The 17,723-nt window shown below is 37.0% G+C and overlaps 1 long non-coding RNA gene across 2 annotated transcripts; it reads left to right on the plus strand.

Moving 5' to 3' along the window:
- The first annotated feature begins 9,037 nt into the window (after nucleotides 1–9,037).
- LOC140524542 (uncharacterized) lies at nucleotides 9,038–17,243 on the plus strand. Of its 2 annotated transcripts, none has more exons than XR_011973755.1 (3): nucleotides 9,038–9,135; nucleotides 10,094–10,191; nucleotides 16,426–17,243. It is a non-coding gene; the product is annotated as an uncharacterized lncRNA (long non-coding RNA). The 2 variants fall into 2 exon arrangements; XR_011973756.1 differs by having other exon boundaries at nucleotides 9,088–9,220.
- Nucleotides 17,244–17,723: the final 480 nt, after the last annotated feature.

Genomic DNA, 17,723 nt, shown 5'->3' on the forward strand with positions numbered 1-17,723 from the left:
GTGTTTATGGTTGTTTTTTTGAATAACAAAAATTGTGAATGTTTTGTACAAAGTATGACAATACAAAATTGGCTTTTATTTGGAGGGGTCTTTGATCTCATTTTTCATAATAAACTTATTATTTATTACCTCTTAATCATTACCTCTTCATTAATTTCTTCTCTTCTTTATGATAGATGGCCTCAGTCTTGCATCAGAGAGGAAACTAGTAAAGCATTTTGCTAGTAAATTATATGCCATTGTGAAGCATTTGTGGCAATAATAATGGATCTCATCTAATTGTATGAATTTCCAATTTTTCATAGAAACTAGAGCTTCAGTCAACTCCCTTGATTTAACTACTATATTGATGCTCTCAAGTCTTCTGTTACAGCTTTGACCCAGCTTGAATTTGTATTGTTCTGTACTGTTCTCAGGTATAGAGGATCAGAAATTTTCTGCATCCCCCTTTCCTTTCTTTTCAAATCTCTATAGTACAGTCTAAGATTGATATTAAATTATTTTGTTCTTTGATGTTGCTTTGACTGTTTTTGGATTTTGCTTTTATTTCTTAAGGGGATCAAGAATTTCTGATATGCTTTTATTTTCTGTATTCAATTCTGCCAGGATTTTCCTTGTCTAGAATTTGGTAATATGGTGTAGAGAATATTCAAATTCTCCTCTGTGCTCATTGGCTTGATATTTACATAGCCTTCCAAAATTTTTCCATAGGTCTTAAATATATTTTTAAATTAATTTTCCCTGTGTCAACTTTACCTTTCCTTGGAGCTGCCTGTGGAGGTGGAGGGTGAAGTACCCACAGCGTCATGAGACACAGGGACTAGTGGAAGAAGAGGTATGTGTGGAGCAGATGTGGAAAAGGGTGGAGAGGGCCATCTTCAGAAAAAAGAGTCCTATGGCAGGGCAAAGCCCAGGATGGTGCTTCAGGAAGGGCTTCCTACAATAAGCAATAATTAGACTTCCAAATACAACCCTTATCTTGGCCCTAGAGCCAATTATCCCTACAAGGGCAACTCTGGCCTGAATGAGCTTGGCTGCTGTGCCAGTGTCTTTTGACCTGGATGTTATTTGGAAGCCATATCTGGGAATGGCTGATGTTGCCAAGGTGCTGAGGCTTTCTTCTGTTTGAACTTCTAATCAGTTCAGCACCACTGAAAATAATAGTTGGTAGATGCAGCAACTGAGGACTTCTCACAAGGGTAAGAGTAGAGAACAAAAGACATGCCCACAGAGTAAAGAAGTCAATGGTTTTCTCAGGTTGCTTCTGCCATGATGGTATCACTAGATAGTTCTTTTTTTTCACCCAAACTCTTGTTGTGACACTTTGGGTGCCTGCAATCTTTTTACACTCTGTCAAGTATTGTGGGAGAATAATTCATTCACGATGGTTCTAGCAGATGACAGTTTTTTTGCATTACTCCATTCTGAAGTTGTTAGAGTTATGATCGCCATTGTCGTCATTGTCACCATCATCATTCATCTCATTCTTTCCATGTTTTTCAATGACATTAAGACAGAAGTGGCTTTTCTTTATATTGAACACTTGTGGAACTATTGCTCAGGTGGATAAGTAACTGCTTTGTATAGGAGAATAAAAGAATTAGAATATAAAGTTATTCTTTAAAGAAAAGATTATTAGAGATTTACTTTGTGTAAGAGTCTAGTGAAGTCTTTCTCAGAATTGTATTTTTTTAATTATAAAAGCAAAGTACACAGGATTACAAAGGAAACCAATTATATTGAAATCCAGTTATCAATATATACATATATATGTATATAAAACCATACATAACAGCTTGCATTTATTTAGCTGTCCCTCATAGCATTCATCTATTTGACAACATTTATTAAGCACCTACTATGTGCCAGGCACTGAGCTAGGCCCAAACACAGGATACACACATAAAACAATCTTGGAACTTGAGGAACTTATCCCTTATCAGAGGATAACTACACATATAAACTAATACACATATACATATGTTATGTGTTAGGCTTGCAGTACGACAGGGGCAGAGTTGCCCTTGGAAGTATAATTATGAAACAGAATAGCATAATTATGTTTCCAGTTAGAGAGAGAAAAAACTCTTTAACAAATCAATCCTGAGTTGGGAAAGGTAACTCCAATGCAGTTCCCAGAGCTATCTCAGGCCCTCTGTCCCCCTAAAAAAGAACATAAAGAAATGCAAAGGAAGGACAAAACCAATCACAGCTATTTATGATAAATAAGGTTAGATACTGTCTTAAATGGAATAAAGGAACATTCTTAGATGTGAATGGTACTCCTACCCATATTGAGTAAGGCATTGGCAAGTGAATAAGGACTGACAGGTTCCTCCACATATGTTTTCTTCCCCCTCAGTGTTCCAGCCAGCTGAGAGAGTGTCCATGATTAGGAACAATGACAAAAAACAGTCTTATATCTTGCCTCTGTAGCAGCAAGCACCCTGGCATGCACAGGAGGGCCTGCTGTACAGGTTCTTAGATCTGATTTTCTAAAAGGAAAGCATATTTTGAGGGATCAACAATCTACTTTAATTATATTCACCAACAGAGAAAAATACAAACAGAGAAATAAAGACCAACAGACAGGGCTTCTAACTGACCATAACAACAGACAGATCCAACTGTCCAACCATTACATAGATAGTAGTTACCAGAGAGAGAAGCACCAACATCTGGGTTTTCAATGCTGATAGGGTGCTCACTAATGGCTACTCAGAGTCTCATCTAGCACAACCATCTTCCAGGCCTCCAAAGCAGAACATCAGCTCAGAGTATATATTACACTTTTCAGAGATGGAGGGCATCATGACCCTCCTGACCCAGTGCCTCATTGAAGTTAACAAGAATCTTCCCTTAAAGGGTTTCAGGTAAGGCCTATTAATGGGAGTGGGAGAATCTTTAACTCTGACATTATAGCTTCTTTGGTTTTCATCTCTCCATTGTCCCAGGAGGCAGCAGAGGTCTGAGGAGTGTAACTGCTGATGATCACCATTGTGACTGCTGCCTGATGAGGAGGCCAAGGAAAGAATCCACATCCCTTCCCTTGGCATGTATTCCCCTCCTCTCTTGAGAAGGAGATAATTAAAACTCCCACTGTTGAGTAAAGGCCTTCCCTCCAATCCTGATCTTTCCTTGGCTTCCACTTATTCTGAACTGGGAAGACAGACAACTTCCTGGGTCGTTAAAGACTTAGATCCCAAGTCAGTCCAAGTGGGGTGGGGGGATACATTAACATTTGAGGGATCAGGAAAGACTTTAGTCTAGGGAAGCTAAGCTATGAGGAGGGAGACAGAGGCAGCAAGAAAATGCAACAGATATGAAGACAGGGTAACAATGATCTATCATTAGTGAGAACACAATGAACTGGAGTGAAGGGTCCTAGATGTGAAGTCATCAGACCCAAATGGAAGCTGACACTTCCTTGGCTATAACAGCTAACTTTTGACTTATCACCACACTCCTTTGGGTACTTGACAGGACATAAACCCATCTGCTTCGCCCAAGTCTGACAGAAAGTGTGATTTAGGACAACCACTCTGGTTTCTGGGGTGGGTTCCAAACAGCTTGGAACGCTGCTTCTTTTGGCCAGGCATTTGAAGTGTTGTCTACCCCTGTGGAGAAACAAGACTGAGAACCCCTCTCCAGATTTCCAAAGGCTTCCCTGGCCAGCGGCCCTGGAGGGCATACCAGGGCAGCATCTAGAAGAATTATTTCCAGCAATCCTTCTGGCAGCATTAATTCTCCAAGCTACCATAGAGTTCTCCTCTTATATTCTCTTCCCTCTTTTCCTGTCATTGTCTTCCCTGTTTCATTTGTGTTGTCTGGTCTCTGCCTTTGCAGCAATGGGTTGGAGGATAAAGTTGATTGGATCAGGGAGAGCAAGGTCAGATTTTCAAATGAGTATAGTGGGTCTTATATCTTCAAGGCAATTTTATCCCACATCTCACAATGGTTGAGGCATCTTATTTAATGAGAAGAATATGAGTGGTCACTATCAGTAAGAACTTTTTAATTGGGAGCAGCATTGGGTGTGATAGTTTATCTTGTAAAATGCTTCCCAACAATTTCTATTTTCCCCTTGACTTACATAAGCCAGTGCTTGGGGAGATTGTTTCAATTCATCACATTTTCAATTTAAAGATGCAAGAGTTTTGTACTAAAATTCCATCTATTTTATTTGTAAATGCTTTTGCAGGAACCACAGATATCTTTTTTAGAAGTTGGTGAACTAACACTTTTGGCATCACACACACTAAGCAGTAGAATATACTGGATGGAGTGTCAGTCTTGGAATCAGGAAGGTCTAGGTTTGATGCCTACTAGCTGTGGGGACCTAAGTAAGCCATTAAACCTCTCCAAATCTTAGTTTCTTCATCTGAGAAATGGGGACAATAACAACTTCTACCTAATAAGGTTGTTATGAAAATGAAATGGAAAAATGTATATACTTTGCAAACCTTAAAGAGTTATATACAGGAAAGTCATTATTATTATAATGGTGCAGGGATTAGAGAGCTGGACTTGGAGTCAGGAAGACCAGAGATCAAATCAGGCCTCAGATACTTACAAGGTATATGAGCTTGGGCAAGTCACTTAAGCTCTGCCTCAGTTTCCTCATCTGTAAAAAGGGGTAATAATTTGTTTTGTTTTGCACTTAGCTATCAGGACTATTGTAAGGATAAAATGAGATATTTGTAAAGGGCTTTGAAAACCTTAAAGTGCTTATAGGTGCTAGCTTATTATTATTACCTATATGACCTTGGGGGAGGTCACATATGGGGTCATTACCCATAGTTTAAGAAGTACTGAAAGGGTTGTGAGTGGAAAAAGTTTAAGAAACTCTGGGTTAGATCACTGAAATTCCTTCCACCTCTACATTAGTGATAGAAATGTAAGCTTCTTTTGTCTTTTTATCCCCAGCACCTAGAACAGTGCTGGAAGGCATTTAATAAATGCTTAATGATTAATGTAATGAAACCACTACCCTCCTATTTGCTTTTCTTCTTCAATATTTAGGATTGGATACATAAAGTAGGTCTGCTGATGTTTATCAGAATCTTGACTATTAACACTTTGCTTCTTGTCTTTTTGATTGTGCCCAAATATCTATAATGGACCTTGGTACCAAAACTATTGATGGTTAAAATAAGACCTAAAAATAACTAAAAAATTTCCAACAACCTAATAATTTAAATGGATGCTGATTACTATATATGTACTCAGCCAAGATGGAAAGATAATCAGCTGACTACTGGGCCCTTTTGATGACATATTCTAACCCAATAAGAAGTCATATTTTCAGTCAAACCTGTTCCTAATGCTTCTCTACATTAGCTGAATGGATACCTGTGTAACTTACATAGAGAACAAGGCAGGCAAAATTGCTATGTGGGCTAAATAGGACAAGCTCCATAGTCTGAGAAATGCTGTCTAGGATACAATTCAACTCAACTCCATTCAACACATTTATTAAGTACCCACTGTATTCAAAGTTCAGATGATAGAGAGATAAATAATAGTTAGAATAGTTAAACGCCTAAGAATAGTCAAAAGCAAGGGAAGTACAAGAAATAGGAGGAGAAAGGAGTCACTTCTGTTTGAGAGAGAAGGGAAGATTCCATAGTGGAAGTACCTGTTGAGCTGGTCTTGAAGGATGAGTTTAGTTTATTCTCTCTGTGTTTAAGTTTATTCTTTTCTGTTAAATTTTATCTTTAAATTTAAATAAAATGTTTTGTCACATTTTAAAATCTGAAGTGTCTCCCTCCTCTTCCCAAGCTTCACTAGAGAAGGCTGCCATTTGACATCGATACATACAAACACACAAAAACACACAACATCATACCATACATCTATTTATCAACACTTTCTCTGGAAGTGGAAAGCATCTTCCTTCACAGGTCCTTTGTTGTTGATTCCAGTATTTATAATACTGAGAATAACATTGTTCACAGTTATTCTTTGAACAATGTTGCTGTTACTGTGTATAGTTTTTCACTATTTCACTCTTCATTATTTCATGTAAGTCTTTCCATGTTTTCCTAAAATCAGCCTGCTCATCATTTCTTACAGCACAGTAGTATTTCATTATAATTATATACTACAATTTGTTTAGCTGTTCCCCAATTGATAGGCATCTCCTCAATTTTCAGTTCTTTGCCACCACAAAGAAAGCTGCTATAAATATTTTAGAACATATATGCTCTTTTTCTTTTTCCCTGATCACTCTGGGAAATAGACCTAATAGTGGTATTGCTGGGTCAAAGAGTATACAGAGCTTAATAACACTTTGGGCATAATTCCAGATTGCTCTCCAAAGTGGATGGATCAGTTCAGAGTTCCCCCAACAGTGTATTAGTGTCCTGACTTTCCATATCCCCTCCAACATTTGTCATTCCCCCTTCTATCATCTTAGCCATTCTGATAGGTATGAGATGATATCTCAAAGTTGTTTTAATTTGCATTTCTCTAATCAATAATAATTTAAAGCATTTTTCATGCGACTATATATATATATATATATATATATATATATATATATGTGTGTGTGTGTGTGTGTGTGTGTCTGATTTCTTCGTTGAAAAACTGCCTATTCATATCCTTTGACCATTTATCAATTGGGGAATGATCATTATTCTTATAAATTTGACAAAGTGCTCTATATATTTGAGGGATCAGACTTTTATCTGAGAAATTATCTATGAAAAAGTTTCCTCCATTTTGTTCTTTCCTTTTAACCTTCACTACATTGGTTTTATTTGTACAAATCCTTTTTAATTTAATGTAATCAAAATTATTCATTTTGCATCTTACAATGCTTTTTTGTCTCCCCTTCATAAATTCTTCTTCTATCTATAAGTCTGATAGGTAGTATGTTACATGTTCTTCTAATTTACTTAGGATATCTCCCTTTATATCTAGGTCATGTATCCATTTTGACTTTATCTTTGTAAATGGTGGTCTATGCCCAATTTCTTCCAGAGAGATTTCCAGTTTTCACTACTCCACTATTTCAAATAGTGAATCCTTATCCCCAAAGTTTAAATCTTTATATTTATAAAACATAAGATAGTTATAATCATTTACTACCATGTATTATATGTTTACCCTTTTCCACTGATCCACTTTGTGTTTCTTAGCCAGTACTAGATAGTTCTGATAATTCTCATTTTATTATAGTGCAGTTTAAGATCTGTTACTGCTAAACCTCTGTCCTTTACCTTAAAGGGCAGCTCGGTGGTGCAGTGGGTAGAGCACCAGTGCAGGAGTCAGGAGAACCTGAGTTCTAAATCTCACCTCAGACACTTGACACTCACTAGCTGTGTGACCTTGGGTAAGTGACTTAACTCCAACTGGCTCCTCCTGGGTCATCTCCAGTCATCCTGATGAATATTTGGTCACTGGATTCAGATGACTGTGGAGGAGAAGTGAGGCTGGTGACCTGCAAAGCCCTCCCTCACTCAAAACAAAGTCAAGTGCAAGTCAAGTCATTATTTCTGATGGAATGGTTTTCTTTGGCAACGAAGGATGAACACACACTAATTGATGTTCTTTACCTTTTGTTCTTCCAAATGAATTTTGTTATTATTTCTTCTAGCTCAATAAAATGGTTTTTTTGGTAATTTAATTGGGATGGCATTGAATAATAAAGTAGATTAGTTGAGGTAGAATTGTCATTTTTATAATATTGGCTCTGCCCATCTATTAACAATTAATATCTAATTATTTAAATCTGACTTTATTTGTATAAAAAGTGTTTTATAATTATGTTTAATGTAGTTCCTAGGTTTGTTTTGGCAGGTATAATATATATATGTATATATATATGTGTACATACATATATATGCTGGTATTTATGTAGGTTTATTTTATATATGGCTACTTTGCTAAAATTATTAATTGTTTTAACTAGCTTTTTAGTTGAATCTCTAGAATTTTCCAAGAATATCATCATATCTTCTATAAAAACAATATTTTTATGACCTCATTGCCCATTCTTATTCCTTCAACTTCTTTTTTCTTTTTTCATTGCTATTGCTAGTACAATATTGAATAATATTAATGACAATGGACATCCTTGCTTAACTCTTAACCTTATTGGGAAGAATCCCCATTACAAATAATGCTTGCTGATGATTTCAGGCAGATGCTTCCTATTTTAAAGAAAAATCCATTTTTACCTGTGCTTTCAAGTTTTTAAAATAGGAATGTATGTTGTATTTTGTCAAAAGTTTTTTTCCATATCTATTGAAAATATCATATAATTTTTGTTACTTTTCTTATTGATATGATCAATTGGGTTAGGTTTTCTTTATTTCAAGGTATTTCAAGAAGTGGAAATGTTGAGGGAATCCAGTCCCTTCATATAAAACTCTGCAATTGACGAAGCAAGAGATGACAAGATGAGTCTGGGGAATGAATGGTTGTCCCGTATAGCTGGCACATTTTGTTCTTGAAAGAAGGCAGTATGAAATAAGACTGAAACAGCAGGAAGACCTTGAATTACACACTGAGTCACCTGACTTTTTTCCTATGGCTGATATAATGTGATGAGGGCCTATGATTTTAGGAAGATCACTTTGGTAGCTGTGTGATGGGCTGTTTAGATAGGAGTTAGACTGGAGATAAAAAAAGAAACAGTAGGAGATTACTACAGAGGTCCAGTCAAGAGGTGGTAAAAAACAAGTCTAGATCAATGATGATGAGAATAGAAATAAGGGGAGGGAGCAATACTGGAAGTATGTTATCACATATTACCTGACCTCTTCTGTTTCTTATGTATATCCCCTACTTCATTGTTAACATATTAACTTGTGTGAAAGTATACCTTTAAGAGTATGGGAGATCATACTATCATCTCCCTTACTATATTCTTTAATTAGATGCCTTTTTCTTTGCATGAACGTATTCTGTTATTAGTTGAGAAAAGAAAACTATAACCCATACTCACAACTTTGCCTCAAACCTGGAATAATACTTGGGGATACTCAGGTGTAAGGATTACCCCAAAGGTTACATCAAGAAAGGGGCAGGTGTATTGAATTAGACTGGTGCCAAAGTTTTGCTTTACTTGACTACTGCTTCATCTACCCTCATTCCAAGCATGATCTTCACAACTGCCTTCAGAAACAGGTTGACCTTTATGTCTTATTTACTGATCTTTTTGAGTCCCATGGAGAAGAGAAAAAGCTACCAAGAATGATTTTGAAAATATAAGGTGAATCAAAGGAAAGAAAGAATAAGATGTGGCCATTATAATAGTAGCACTTAAATGTTTTCCCAGGGAACAAACTGTGCTTTGAAAGCAGAATATGTATTTATGTTAATTTCTAACTCCAGAGCAGAATTGCAGCACTGTCATATTTCTCTGATGGTTTATTGCTCTGGTTCCCAAATGGCCAAATGTTTAGATGCTGCCAGTGTGCTGCTGACTCATATTCCATAAGTAAATTTGCCTTTTATCTTGCAAACTTCTAGCAGAGCATCAGTCTTCTATTACAGATCCAAGCACTACCATTTTCCTTTTCATTATGTCCTCATCTTCACTTCCGATATGAATAATGCTTTATAACTCTTGCTTTTGCTGTCTAGTATCTGCTTTTATTGTTTGTGCCTTGTAGTCATACAGAAGAAGAACCACTGTGGTCAGGGAATACAAGATAGCAGAGAAATCTCCCTTAGACCCTTCTCAGTCTTGTAGTGAGCAGAGAGAATAGCAAACTATTCTGCAATTTTTTCAGTCAGGAGTTTTTATCTCTACTAAGTGCTTAATAAATGTGTGTTGATTGAACATTTGAATGTTTTGGAAGAATGCGCATTTGGAACAGCTAGGGTTCTCCAGAGTGCCAAGTGTTCCAAGCCTTGAATCAGTAAGACACAAGTTGAAATCTGGCCTCAGATATTTACCAGCTGTGTAACCTTGGGCAAGTCACTCTACTTCTGTCTGATTCAGTTTCCTCATATTTAAAATGGGCACCTACCTCCTAGAGTTGTAAAGATCAAATGGTAACGATTGTAAAGTGCTCAGCCTTGTAAGTGCTGTATGAATGTTAATGTTGCTGTTGTTGCTATTTCCATCTGAACTCCTCAGAATACTAAAGGAATCCTGTGATTGAGGGACTGGAGGATGGCGGACAAATTATACTTTTCCATTTGCAGTCTTGTGTTTTCAGGTCATATTATTTTAAGGTATGTTATTTCTATAGTGTTTTATAGTCATAAAATGTTTTATATGCATTATCTCATTTGATTTTCACAACACTTCTAAGTGTATATTTTCCCCATTTTTCAGATCATGAAATTAAATGACTTGCCCCAGGCATATGTTAGGTGAGTGACAGAGCCAGAGCTACAGTCAAAGTGTACTAATTCCACAGTTTTCTTTTCACTACATTAACAATGATTTCCTTGTAGGGATTCTAAATCTTTTTTATTTTTTTTGCCACAGATTCTTTTGGTACATTGTTGAAGCCCATGGACCCCTTCTCAGAATGTTTTAAAATACATAAAAAAGATATATAGGAAGCTAGTATATTCAAATGTCAAATCTGTATATCAATATCTACATCTACAATCAATCCTCAACTTTTGTGGGAGTAATGTTCCTAGAAAACATGACAAAAGTAAAAAAAGTGAATATTGATAAATTGAACTTATGGGAAATAGTAGATTAGATTTCTGTGACCATCAGAAACTACAATCTTTCACTAGAGATTGCTGAAAACACACTTTTCTGCGTACAATTTTTCATAACAAACATGAATTCTGATATGTTCTTTTTCTAAACACAGTAACCATGAAATAAGCCATCAGATGCAGTACAATAAAATTGGTAACATGCAAAACATTTTTCTTGCTACTATTTCCCTAGAATTCTGTGAACTTTTGTGCTAACATCTCAATAATAATCATAAAAAAACCAACAGTGATTTCTGACAACATTCACTTTTCGTAATACATATCTATAATACCATAAATACAGTACAACAAATAAAATTATTAAAAACTAAAACACCTTGTAACCTGAATCTTACCTTCTGCTGTGTCAGGTGGCAGTGTGAGGATGTTATATTGTATACTATATTACTGTAAACCTTTCTACGTTGGTTGTCCTCTGAAAACCAATGTAGAGTTTGCTGGGATTTTAGTCACTACTGTTGGAAAATGCCAAGACTGGAAAGGTCTCAACATCACCTCAAACATTCTGTCCTTCAGGGCTGATGGATGGCATTGGAAATTGTGAAAGACAGAACCACCTTGAAATAATTGGTGATGTCTACTTCATATGCAGTTTGACAGCCTTACAGGTCTTGGAGTATGGGAACATAGTAGATGTGTTGATGTTTAACCTTGAAGATGCTGCAGTTGATTATGGGATCAACCGACTTAATGTCTCTAGCAAGCTGGTTGATTGTGCCAAGCCACCTTTGAAGTGGAGCAGTCTTGGGGGCTTATTTGTCTCATCATTTTTGTTGTCCTGAAAACCATCTTGAACATCTCATTGTTTCTCTTAGTGCACATTACTGAAAATGTGCCCAGTTGCCAACTTGAAAGTAAAAATGAGGTTGCTAATAAAATAGGAATACTTGAAGTTGCAAAAGTTGAAGGCTGAATATTGCAAATTGACTCTATATCTAGCAACACAAAAGTCATGGACCCCAGGTTAACAACCCCCATGGTTTATAACTTGTTATGAGTTTCCTCTAACTTGTTAGGTTAAATACAAACTGCTAATAGATATCATTCCTACTTAGGACTTAACCTGTATTTGTGAACATAACAAAATTATCCTTTTGGTTAATGAAATTTTACAATCCTTCCCACTGCCAGTATAAGCCCCATTCTATTCATGGAAGCTGAGGCTAGTTTCTAATGCTATCAACAACAAATGAAGATATATTTATCAAACACCTCAAAGTTTTCCAAAATGTGCTTACATTTTGCCCCTTTATTGACCTTTTCTGTGTTCTTGGGAAAACACTGGGACATCATTAAAATGATTCAAAGGACTTGCTGTTGCCAGTTTTCTTCAATTGATTTTGATTGCTGCAGCCTTGTTAATCATGCAATGATTTGTATTGATTGTAAAAAGCTGAAGTAGCAAATATCCTCCCTTCCTTCCCCTACCCACCCTGCAACCATCCAGCCATCTCCAACCTTTAGTGTGTGACAGAGCAGGACTGAAAGGTAGAGTAGAAAGCTCAGGAGATAAAGGGTCAGCACATCAATCTGTATTGTTAGACCCACCATGGCAACTGACTCTAGACCTGGCTTTTTAGGTAATGGACATGGACACATATGACAAGTAGCATGGTGTATTAGAAAGAGAACAGGGTTCAGAATCAGAAGGCCTATTTGAGTTCTGGTGCCAGATCTTGATATTTAATGGTTGTGTGTCCCTGGGCAAGTGCTTTCACTTTTCTGAGACTTATTTTCTTTATCTGAAAAAGGAGCATGATAACACTGACAGTATTCTTAGCACAGGATTGTTGTGAGGATCAAATGGAATGACAGATGTAAAGTCCTTTATAAGTATAAAGTAACAAGTAAACACCAGCTGAGCTTTGCTCCAGTGGGTCTATAGACCAATACAGGATATGAATATATCAAGTTTTACTAGCCAGCAATCAGTTTATAAACATTCATTAAGCACTTACTATGTCCTAGGCACTGTGTAAGCCCTAAGAATATATAGAAAGGTAAAAAGATCAACCTTCTCAAGAAATTCATAGTCTAATGGGAGAGACAACATGCAAACTGCTATGTACAAGAAAGTTATATGTAGAATAAACTGCAAATAATCAAAAGAAGGTAGGTACTAACACACTTGGGAGTCATGTTTTTTCCTCCAATCTGGTCCCATTTGGACCTGGGGTTCTAAATGAACTCCCCTTCCCAACCCTTCATGTTGGAGGGGGTAGTAAAATAGAAATTTCCATAAGAGAGAGTGAAGAATTTGAATTTCATCTTCTCTTTCTTTTCTTTACCCACCTTCCAACGGAAAAACAACTCAGTAACGAAATAAGGAGGGAAAGTCAGAGAAGGGAAGAGGCAGTGGAAGGATGAGAGTCATGGTTAGTCTGAGCACAGACCGCTCTGTCCTGAGATCATCAAGCTGTCTTTGTTAGTCGGTCTTTATCTCTTCTGCAGACATTTTGGCAGGATGAATCCCTGCTTACTTTTCATCTCGACAGCCGTTGTTTCTTTCTGTCTCTTTTGTGTGTCTCCCTTCATTGCACATCTTTGTTATGAACTCAAACTCTCCTTTTAGACACACTAGTCATGGCTCTAGGCAGAGGCAGGCATAGCCTTGGGGCTCTGTCTCTGGTGTTTCCGGTGATTGAGTATGCTTTTCCTTCACATTCCACTATCTCAAACACACACCTTCTCCTTCCATTTCTGTTCTTTCTCACTGGGGTTGTTTTGTCAGTTTCAAGGGGAAGGATTTTGAAGATATGTCTATACAATATCAGTATTAATAAGAGAATGATATTTTTTTTTGTCTCAACCACTTATTTTATATCCATCTACATGGTAGCAAACTGATGGATCTACAAGGAAACAGCTGGTGGCACAGAGGGGCTGCTTAACAGCCAACCCAATTTAAGGCCTGGAAACATCACTATTCATAACTCTGCACCCACTTCCTGCTGCCACCATAGCTAAGTGACTCATAGCAATTTGGGCTTTGACCAATTGAAGTGTCTCATCAGCTACAGACCTATATTCCCTGCTGAAGTCTCTGTATCCCTAGGGTGCCAGCAACCCACAGGGCCTCTAAGTACCTGAGTTTCTTTTATAGAATTAAAGGATTATTTTTTTACCCAAATTTCTTTCCCAGATGAGTGGGAGTCTTAGACACTAACAAATTCTATGAATAAGCATGGCCAACATCTCATCATCCCCCAAACTCATCCTGTTCTTTCCTAGCTCCATGTTTGCTTAGGCCCTCTCCTTTGTCTAGAAGATCATTCATTCATAGTTCTTCTCCTTAAAATCTTACTCATCTTTCAATATCCAGCTCAGAAATCACCTGTTTCATGAAGCCCATCTATTCCACCAGCAAGAAATGATTGTTCTCTTGTCAGATTTCCTAATGCTACCTCATATGACTCTTTCCTATACAGTTATATATTGTATTTGGTGCGATAGTTATTTATTTATCTTTCCTACTAGACCTGGAGTTCTTAACTTTTTTTTTTTTTGTATTATGAAATCCTTTGGTAGTCTGGTGAAACCTGTAGACTCCTTCTCAGAATAGTGTTTTTAAGTATGTAAAATGAAATATATAGCATCACAAAGGACACTGATCATGTTGAAGTGCAGTTATCAAAAATTTTTTAAAAAGTAAGTTCACAAATGCAGTGTCAAAATTATTCTTGTGTTCATCCATCATTTTGGAAAAGGACCATGACATCAGAGAAATGATGACATGACTTGAACTTGACTTTGTTTTGAGTGAAGGAGGGATGCACAAGGTCACCAGCCTCACTTTTTCCTCCTGAGCCACCTGGATCCGGTGACCAGATATTCATCAGGATGACTGGAAACAGCCCAGGATGTCATGGGAGTGCAATGTCAAGATCCTGTGTACTGGACTGTAAGTGCTAGAAAAGCAGGTTGTGTTTCTTTCATGGCATCAAGCATAGTATAAGCACAAAAACAACTACAGTGTAATTGCTTGTTGGTTATTATTGTTGAAGGCACTGAGGGTGGGGAGGGGATGTAACTGGGCTTTGAGTAAAGAGTTATGAAGTAGAAAAGGATATAAGGGAGCATAAGAAGAAAGGCAAAACTCTACACCAATAAAGTTTAACCAAATGTAAAATATACAAGAGAATCTGACTATGAATGGCTGCAAGGAATTGTCTTAACTGGTCCAGTTTTCCTATTTTATGGCCAAAGCAGGTTTAAAAAAAAAAAAAAGAAGCAAAGCTCTCTGAAACCACATGTTGGAGAACCTTCTCAAAGACTTGCTCCTGGGAAAGGACTATCTCTCTTTGTACATCCACCCCTCAGCACAGTGCTTGGCATTTAGTAGGTGCTTAATAAATGTTTATTGACTGATTTGCATTCACAGAAGACTTTTGGGATGACTATTTGTTGGGTGTATTGGGAAAAAGATCTCCATGTAGAGATGGTCCTAAACTAAGTAGCTGTTGGGTCCCTTCCTATTAAGATTGTGTGATTCTAATCACAGAGTCAGGAAGACTAACATCTGGCAAGGAGTCTGGTCCAGGTGTTGTGTTTCTTAGATTGCTAAGAAAGTCAGAGGTGGAAAAGACAGAGCAAATAATCTGAGTCTCTCATTTTTAAATATGAGGAAACTGAGAGTCAAAGAAAGGAAGTGACTTTTACCTTGCGTATAGTTAACAAATGGCAAAACTAGGACTGGAATGGGAACCCAGGTTTTTACTCAGTTAGTGCCTTTTCCATTAACCCATGTTGCTTTTGCAGTCAGATTATTACATTGTTTTGTACTTCTAACCATTATTTCATGTCCCACAGAAAATGTCTAATTGTTTTAGTTTTAACATTTGTTAGAAGTTTCATTCCCTGTATTTTAATGGGTTAGGTGACCAGTCTCTTATCCTGTGTAGTCCACTAATTATAAGCATGAGAAAATACCTTGTAATTATCAAGAATCTAAAATAAGTGGGGAGAGCTTTCTTGCTTAAGGGGAAAAGTGCTAATTGTTTTATTTGATGTTTTTTGACCACCTGCTGTGTACTGAATCCTTTATAAAGCTCTGTAGGGAAGAAAGGGTACCAAAATAAAAATCTATAAACAGTCACCCCAATTGTATTTTTATATTAAATGTAATCACCTAATTTCCTTTTGCTTCTTTGTTATTAGTGGAGTTAGTGGAGAGGATCACTTTCCATCAATGGTATTAAAGGATTCACTACTTAAACTCTAAAAAACAAACACGCAAAAAACTAGGTGTCTATTCAGTTAGTCCGTCGGGTGTGGCTTAAATACCTACTGTGTGCTGAGCACCATCCTCATAGATACTTCCTTGGATCAAATCATTTTGAAAGAATTCTGTTATTTCAGTGGCCATGCCTATAGATTGTGATAATGGTCAGATCTCTTTTTTCTGGAGGCTATCATACCACAACTCCTTCAGCGGTTAAAAAAAAGAAATGACAATACCTAGATAAAGACTGGTGCAACTCTGATTTCAATGAATTCTACCTTAGCAAAATGCCTAATTGGGGAGGAGGGAGTGCAAAAGGAGAGGAAGACCCATGGGAAGTAGTGCTATAGTTCTTCTAACATCCTTCATTTTTCTCATCCCCACTTCTGAGACTGTGATAACCTCTCTGGATCATGCTTTCTCTTCCACTCTTTTCTCCTCTTGTGTCCCATTTCTTTTTTAATATCTCATTTCCTCTTTCTCTGCTCTCTCCTCCCCTCCAGATTCCCTCTAGAGCTGAAACCTGTGGACTTTTGGTGGAACATGATTGAAATTCTTGATATGAAGTTGAAAGAGAAACCTCTGGTCCATTTTTTGCTCTACTTCACATTCTAGAAAACATCACCATGGAGATCTCAATAATGTTGCCCATTAGTGCCTCAATTACTGTCAATTCCTTTGTTGTTTTTTATATTAAAACTTTTTTAAGAGCTGAGAAAGAAGCAGAGGATGAAGAGTTCTTTGACAGGATGGAAGAAATAATCTTGGAAGGAAGCCAGAAATAAAGAAGTTAGAGAGAAATTAATGTTAAGAGATCAGCAATGTGATAGAAGAGAGAAAAGACAAAATGAAATTATGCCATTGAAATGGTACAGCTGAGGCTCTTTCTGGACACTGGCAAGAAATGGCATTTTAGGCTTCATGGGCCATTAAGAAGGAGTTACAGGTACTAGCAGGTAGGAGGAATCTCCTTACTTTATCTAAGAAAAGAATGCATATTCTGTGTCCTAGTGGTTACCCACCTCCTGCTGAAGCTCATAGGCATGGCCATGCATTGAACTGATTCAGAAAATTGGTAAATTGTCTTCTTTTCCAAGGAGTTATGAAGAATATCTCTAGGCTCATCAGATCCAATGTCCATCACCCATTTCTTCCTATTCATATGGGAATGAATGTTCAGTAGGAACTTAGAAGTTATCTTTAAAGATTTTGAAGTTCTTTGAAGCCCAAAACCCTGATGTTGGAACATGGCACAGCTGATGCTTTCAACTTTTTCTAATTGAATGTAATTTTAAATATAGTGTCCAGTGTTAGATGATAATCTCACTGTATTTTTCTTTGTCAATTCACGTTCTGAGAGCTGTATGCAGTTATGGTTATCTCATGTTTAGGACATTAACAGGTTTACATGTATCACATGGTGAAAGGACCCAAAACTATGCCATGCAAGAACAGGTTAAAGAAAATGGAGAAATGGGAAATGCTTGGTCAGGAGAAAATAAGGATAAGGAGGGCCATATTATCTCTCTTCAAGTGCTTAATTGGCCCTTATATGGACAAGATATCAGACTTTTCTCTTTGTCCCCTAAAGATGAACTTGAAACAATGGATGGCAATTTCAGAGTTAGATTTCAGTGTGATATAAGAAAAAATATCCCTCAATTATTAGTACTGCCCCAAAATGGAATGAGTAGCCTTAGGAAATAATTTTTTCCTCACCATTGGAGATCTTCAAGTCAACACTGGTTAGCCACCAGCAGGATTTCTCAATATGGGATTATTGTGTTGGTATATAAGTTGG

Source organism: Notamacropus eugenii, chromosome 1, assembly GCF_028372415.1.
Source record: "Notamacropus eugenii isolate mMacEug1 chromosome 1, mMacEug1.pri_v2, whole genome shotgun sequence".
In the NCBI taxonomy this organism is placed as follows: domain Eukaryota; kingdom Metazoa; phylum Chordata; class Mammalia; order Diprotodontia; family Macropodidae; genus Notamacropus; species Notamacropus eugenii.